At 53.7% G+C, this 6,165-nt stretch overlaps 1 pseudogene; it reads left to right on the plus strand.

Annotated features, from left to right (window-relative positions):
* Positions 1-313: 313 nt before the first annotated feature.
* The window catches only part of LOC146721235 (large subunit ribosomal RNA), an 8,878-nt pseudogene continuing 3,026 nt past the window's right edge, over positions 314-6,165 (plus strand).

Genomic DNA, 6,165 nt, shown 5'->3' on the forward strand with positions numbered 1-6,165 from the left:
TCGTAAAGCGAAAAAAGGGGACCGGCGCGCCGCGTCGTGTACTCGTCGAATCGATTCCGCCCGAATTTCGTATATAAAAGAGAAGGGAGAGCCGAGAATCTCGAACCCCGCGATATATCGTCTCCATTACCACCAACGAGTGTGTGTGCGGTTAGCGCCCCGGCGATTTGCCTTCTCGCGTATTTCGTGTGCTGCCGCTGCTGCTCTCTCGTTCGACGCTCTCTCTCTCTCCCTCTTATAATATATATTATAGAGGAGAGACGACGATGAGCGACGCGGAGGAGGCAAACGGCTACGAAAACTCACTATGCGACGACCTCAGAGCAGGCGAGATTACCCGCTGAATTTAAGCATATTATTAAGCGGAGGAAAAGAAACTAACCAGGATTTCCTTAGTAGCGGCGAGCGAACAGGAAAGAGCCCAGCACCGAATCCCGCGGTTCCGCCGCAGGGAAATGTGGTGTTTGGGAGGATCCGCTTATCCCGAGGTGCCGCGTCGCGTCCAAGTCCATCTTGAATGGGGCCACTTACCCGTAGAGGGTGCCAGGCCCGTAGCGACCGGTGCGCGCCTCGGGAGGATCTCTCCTTAGAGTCGGGTTGCTTGAGAGTGCAGCTCTAAGTGGGTGGTAAACTCCATCTAAGGCTAAATACGACCACGAGACCGATAGCGAACAAGTACCGTGAGGGAAAGTTGAAAAGAACTTTGAAGAGAGAGTTCAAGAGTACGTGAAATCGTTCAGGGGTAAACCTAAGAAACCCAAAAGATCGAACGGGGAGATTCATCGTCAGCGGCGCTGGCTTCGCGTCGGTCGGCGATGTCCCGCGGAGTCCTTGCGGCTCGCGCGCGGGCACGCTACCGTGCGCCGATGTCCGGCGCTCGTCGTCGTGCACTTCTCCCCAAGTAGAACGTCGCGACCCGCTGGGTGTCGGTCTACGGCCCGGGTGCGGTGTCTGTCGCGTCGCCGGTAAAACGGCACGCGACAAACCCTCGGTCGCCCGGCCGGCTGCTCGGCGGTACGCGCAAGGTATCAGGCCGCACTATTCACGGTGCGTCGAGACCGTCGCAAGCGCGCGCCACGGTACTCGGAGGTTACGGACTTCGCGCCGTCCCCGGTCCTGGCCCGCTGTTGGTTACAGTACGGTACACCTTCGACAGGCCTGCGAACGTCTCCCGCGGTCTCGCGGGAGACCGATACCGGTCGGCGACGCTACTGCTTTGGGTACTCTTAGGACCCGTCTTGAAACACGGACCAAGGAGTCTAACATGTACGCGAGTCATTGGGACTTGTCGCGAGACCTAAAGGCGTAATGAAAGTGAAGGTCGGCCCTGGCCGTCGACCTAGGGAGGATGGGCCGCGTCGCGATGCGGCCTCGCACTCCCGGGGCGTCTCGTTCTCATCGCGAGAAGAGGCGCACCCAGAGCGTACACGTTGGGACCCGAAAGATGGTGAACTATGCCTGGTCAGGACGAAGTCAGGGGAAACCCTGATGGAGGTCCGTAGCGATTCTGACGTGCAAATCGATCGTCGGAACTGGGTATAGGGGCGAAAGACTAATCGAACCATCTAGTAGCTGGTTCCCTCCGAAGTGTCCCTCAGGCTAGCGGGCACTCGGCCGGTCCGCACGGAACGCGCGCGAGTCTCATCTGGTAAAGCGAATGATTAGAGGCCTTGGGGCCGAAACGACCTCAACCTATTCTCAAACTTTAAATGGGTGAGATCTCTGGCTTTCTTGAATTATGAAGCCACGAGCATCTTCGGATCAGAGAGCCAAGTGGGCCATTTTTGGTAAGCAGAACTGGCGCTGTGGGATGAACCAAACGCAGAGTTAAGGCGCCCAACTCGACGCTCATGGGACACCATAAAAGGCGTTAGTTGCTTAAGACAGCAGGACGGTGGCCATGGAAGTCGGAATCCGCTAAGGAGTGTGTAACAACTCACCTGCCGAAGCAACTAGCCCTGAAAATGGATGGCGCTGAAGCGTCGAGCCTATACTCTGCCGTCAGCGGCAAGTGGGGCGGCAACCGGGAGCGGGCGTTAGTCTTCTCTCGCGTCGTCACGAAGCCCTGACGAGTAGGAGGGTCGCGACGGTGAGCGCAGAAGGGTCTGGGCGCGAGCCTGCCTGGAGCCGCCGTCGGTGCAGATCTTGGTGGTAGTAGCAAATACTCCAGCGAGGCCCTGGAGGACTGACGTAGAGAAGGGTTTCGTGTGAACAGCCGTTGCACACGAGTCAGTCGATCCTAAGCCCTAGGAGAAATCCTATGTCAATGACGGCGTACAATATACTCGAGTGTCGAGGAATAATAATAAATATTATACGAAAGACACACGCCCGTCGGGCGAAAGGGAATCCGGTTCCTATTCCGGAACCCGGCAGCGGAACCGCATACAATTCGGGCCCTCGTAAGAGTGTTCGTCGGGGTAACCCAAAATGACCTGGAGACGCCGTCGGGAGATCCGGGAAGAGTTTTCTTTTCTGTATAAGCGTTCGAGTTCCCTGGAAACCTCTAGCAGGGAGATAGGGTTTGGAACGCGAAGAGCACCGCAGTTGCGGCGGTGTCCGGATCTTCCCCTCGGACCTTGAAAATCCAGGAGAGGGCCACGTGGAGGTGTCGCGCCGGTTCGTACCCATATCCGCAGCAGGTCTCCAAGGTAAAGAGCCTCTAGTCGATAGAATAATGTAGGTAAGGGAAGTCGGCAAATTGGATCCGTAACTTCGGAATAAGGATTGGCTCTGAGGAGCGGGGCGTGTCGGGCTTGGTCGGGAAGCGGGTCTGGCTGACGTGCCGGGCCTGGGCGAGGTGAACGGTCGGCGTTCTCGCGCCGGTCCCGGGATCCGAGCTCGGTCCCGTGCCTTGGCCTCCCGCGGATCTTCCTTGCTGCGAGGCTTCCGTGGCGGCGCGAGCCGTCGTGGTCGTCCTCTTTGGCCGCCATTCAACGCTCAGCTCAGAACTGGCACGGACTAGGGGAAATCCGACTGTCTAATTAAAACAAAGCATTGCGATGGCCCTCGCGGGTGTTGACGCAATGTGATTTCTGCCCAGTGCTCTGAATGTCAACGTGAAGAAATTCAAGCAAGCGCGGGTAAACGGCGGGAGTAACTATGACTCTCTTAAGGCCAACCCCACCTCCTCGTGGTGAGAGTCGGGCAACGTCTGGGGCTCACCCCCCGGCGGCCAACGGGGCTCTGGCATAAGGACACCGAAAGGCTCTTTCCTTGAAGTAACTATGCGACAACATCTTAGCACATAAACTAGTGGCGAACTGGCCTTGCCAGATAATTAAGAATTGCTAATATCTAGGAAGGGGTAGTGCTGTCATTGGCAGGACTCCCCTTTTTGCTTTAAAAAAATTAAAGCAACACGCCGCGAGGAGTCTTAGTCACTCTGGTGTCCTACCCGTGAGTTATCTAGTCTAATAACCGGCTAGCTGAATAGCCCGTAAACCCACGGCTTTAATTAGTAGATATGGGCGATCCGAGTCGCCAACAGCGTCGAAAGAGCTCTGCGAAGTATATTGAACCTATAAGTTGGCTGAAGTCGACTATTCATGGGGAAACAGAGATAACACTCTGTGAAATGCTGATCAGCAAATAAGTGCCTTTGGCATTATTCTGCCCCTTAGCTTGGCTCGAACTGATGCATGTTATAAGTATTGCGTCTCGAGCGATTAAGTCCATCGTGTGGCGAGGTGCTGCCGAATGCCCGGACGTCGCGTCAGCTCTGCGTGACGATCCTATTAAAGGAGCGAATATATATTTATGATATGGAGAATATAGGAGAAGCCTCGGAGGCGGCCGGTTTCGAGAACGTCCCTGGCGAACCGGTCGCTGCCTGTGTGGCAAATAGGCGAGGGGACGTGAACGGCGCTCGAGTCCCAGGGGCGCCGCCGGACATGCGATGGGAGCCCTTACCCTTACGGGTTACCCAATCCTATGACATCCAAGGAAGTGTCGAAACGGCAATAATATGCCCAAAGTGCTCTGAGAACGGTCTCAATATTTCCTGCCTTGGCAGCGGGCAGTTGAATAAACACGTTCTAGAGGAGCATCCTTCTGTCTCGCTCAATTGGAGCTGTGACAAGTGCAATAAAAGCTTCCCAAAAATGCACGCTTGGCGATGCCATTACGCCAAATGTAAAGGTCGGAAATTGGCAAATCCGTTAGCTACTTTCACCTGCGAGAAGTGTCAAGAAAAGTTTACTTCTCAAATAGGCCTGTCGCAGCATGAACGACATGCGCACCCAAATTTGCGCAATGCAAAGCGAGCGGCCGAAGCGAATGCCGCAACGGGCCAGGGTGGTCGCCGGCCAACAGTGTGGACAGATGATGAGCTGGATGAATTGCGAGAGCGTGAGCGAGAATTCGCAAATGAAAGATTTATAAATATAAAGTTGATGGAGTTCTTCCCTGGCAGAACAAACAAGCAGATCAGCGACGCCCGCAGGCGTCTGCGAGCCATGGAACTCGCCTCGCAATCACCACAACCTGAGGATGCCGCAATAGCGGGTCCGTCTCAGGATGCCGCCCACAGTCAAAGTCAAAAATCGATGGAGTCACAAAGTGGCTCGGTGGCTGTATTGAACTCTCCTCTTCGCGAGATAGCGCCAGAGCTCCTAGAAGATCAGTGGAAGCCGCGTATCTCTGCCGAATTGAGGGTCGAGTATGAAGTCCCACGTAAATGGTCGGCATGGAGTACGGAACTCTCACAGTTACACGAGAGTGAAGTCTCCCAAAGAGATCTTGACACGTTATACGAGCGACTAGTAGCGGACCCGTCTGATACGGACCCAGGCAGAAATGAAAGAGCAAAGCGTCCTAAAGTGTCTGAACGAAGGCGAAGAAGACGCAAAGCAGGTACACGGCCTAATAGAGCTCAAAGAAGGCGCTATGCTTTCGCTAAATGCCAAGAGCTGATGAATAAGTGTCCTAAAAGGCTGGCTGATGTAGTGGCAGTTAATGACCTATCTCTGATGCAAATCCGGGAAACCCCCGATACAAATGATACCAAAGATTTGTACCTAGGTCTATGGGGTACAGCAGGCCCAGAACAAGCACCTCTTACACAGGTGGTACCCACGGTTGAAGTGGGACGGATCCTTTCTCCCATAACACCGGGAGAAATCAAGAGTAAAATCAGGAAGATCCCCAACTCGTCAGCCGCTGGTGTCGATGGCTTGACGAAGGCCCACATCAAATATGATGGATTGAGTGTCGTACTCGCCAAGCTTTTTAACTTGCTCTTGGTTAACGAGGCTTATCCTTCCGCTTGGAAGATAAACAGAACGACGCTTATTCCCAAACCTGGGAAAGACACACGAAATATCAAAAATTGGCGACCGATCACAATAGCGTCCATGATAAGCAGAATCTATTCGTCCCTGCTAGATTGCCGCATACGTGGTGTCATTAGTCAGACAGAGAGACAAAAGGGTTTTACGGAGGAGAATGGATGTTTCGCTAATGTACATCTCCTCGGTTTGGCAATCACTGAAGCTAAAGCCCAAGGAGGGATATTTACGGTGCTCGATGTATCAAAAGCATTCGACACCGTCCCTCACGCTGCCATCAAAGTAGCTCTAGAGCGTAAAGGCATACCACCACTAGTGGCTGATTATATAGCCAAGAGCTACATTGATTGTCATACGACAATAAAGACTCAAGACGGAGTGGTGGCCGTCCAGTTAAAAAGAGGTGTCAAACAAGGCGATCCGCTCTTGCCTCTCTTATTTAACTTGGTCGTCGAACCAATAATCGAGGCGGTCCAAGACACCACATTGGGTATCAAAGTTGAAGGCCATAATTTGGCCGCAATGGCCTTTGCCGATGACATTGTGCTCTTGGCGAGCAACAAGGAGGCGGCCAATACACAGCTGCGTATGGTACACGAGCAGCTAAGGAATAGAGGTATGAGCCTGTCGATTGATAAGTGCTCCGCCTTCGAGTATGTGCCCAGACATAAGACATGGTACACAAGGGACCCCGGTCTGCATCTGCGAGATGAGCCGGTCCCACATAATGAACCAGGCGAGACATTCAAATACCTCGGCGCTAAGCTCACGCCTTGGAAAGGCCTGATGGAAGGCTTCGAAGTGGAGACCTTCCAAGATATAATAAATAGGGTTAAAACTTTGCCCATCAAACCGATGCAGAAGATTGAGCTGCTTA

Source organism: Nylanderia fulva, unplaced genomic scaffold (assembly GCF_048542155.1).
Source record: "Nylanderia fulva isolate GAGA-0341 unplaced genomic scaffold, ASM4854215v1 Scaffold517, whole genome shotgun sequence".
Taxonomy (NCBI): Eukaryota; Metazoa; Arthropoda; class Insecta; order Hymenoptera; family Formicidae; genus Nylanderia; species Nylanderia fulva.